This window comes from Plectropomus leopardus, unplaced genomic scaffold, assembly GCF_008729295.1.
Source record: "Plectropomus leopardus isolate mb unplaced genomic scaffold, YSFRI_Pleo_2.0 unplaced_scaffold27605, whole genome shotgun sequence".
Taxonomy (NCBI): Eukaryota; Metazoa; Chordata; class Actinopteri; order Perciformes; family Serranidae; genus Plectropomus; species Plectropomus leopardus.
Window position 1 is genome coordinate 185 of NW_024630052.1, and position 1,053 is coordinate 1,237.

General features: G+C 33.6%; 1 non-coding gene across 1 annotated transcript; it reads left to right on the top strand.

The window, feature by feature from the left end:
• Window positions 1-418: 418 nt before the first annotated feature.
• Window positions 419-546, top strand: LOC121937841. Its single transcript, XR_006105210.1, has one exon. It is a non-coding gene; the product is annotated as a U4atac minor spliceosomal RNA (small nuclear RNA).
• The last annotated feature ends 507 nt before the right edge of the window (window positions 547-1,053 follow it).

Here is a 1,053-nt window from a genome sequence, read left to right on the forward strand (position 1 = left end):
TCCTTTTTTCTTTTTAATTTGCTAATTTCTGACACTGTTACATTTTATATCTGAGTGTACATAAATATATATATATATATATTCTTTTATATAAATGTAGCACTGACACGACAGTGAACTGTATATATCATCCTCTTTGAGACAATAAAAATATGTGAAATCCCTAAAACTACACTAGATCAGCACAACAGCAATTGATTTGGATATGGGCTGCAAAGCATCATGGGTAATTTGACCAGACCAAGAGTTTTCATAAAAATGAACAGAAGATAATGTAAATAAATGCTTTTTGTGCAGTAAAACTGAAAAACAATACAGTAATCTTTGATTCTATGAAGTAAAACACAGCCCTCCGATACAACCGTGACTGAAGACGGTGTCAGTAATTTACTCACACGGCTCTGCACATACATAAATACCCTTCCTTGTCTTGGGGTGGCTGAGAAACTCAATGAACGTGTAGTGAGGGTTTCTCTGCTGACACCATAGCAACACAAAAGCATCACCTGATATTTACTTTCAGGATCAGATGCAATTTTTGGAAACTCTCTATGAAGAGAGAGAAGCAGCGTGTACACAGAAACAGCAGCCTGTTCAGGTCCCATCTGCTGGACACTGACTGTTATTACATCAGACCGTCTGCTGACTCCAGCTGCTCCATCATCATAACAATTAAACTACTGTATGATTTATTGTGTTTTTTTGGTTTTTAAACAGAGCCACGCTCATAATTTGGTTCTGCTCTGCATCTCTGATGTATTTTCTGAGTGACCATCAAAGTAATCTTGAATATTGACAAGTGTATAATATTTATCTCATATGAAAATCAGCAGTTGTAACTTTAAGCATGTTTCACTGGCAGTTAAAGCAGATCGAGAGGAGCTGTAATTCTTTTCTATTATTTATTTATGTAGCTATTGAATATACTACACTATTTTTAATTACTTTTGTAGTTACTGAACTTGCATTTCCAAATTATAATTTTATTACAGTTTGATTATCATGATTTAATTATTATTATGATTATTAATTCATGTAGGTATGAAACATACT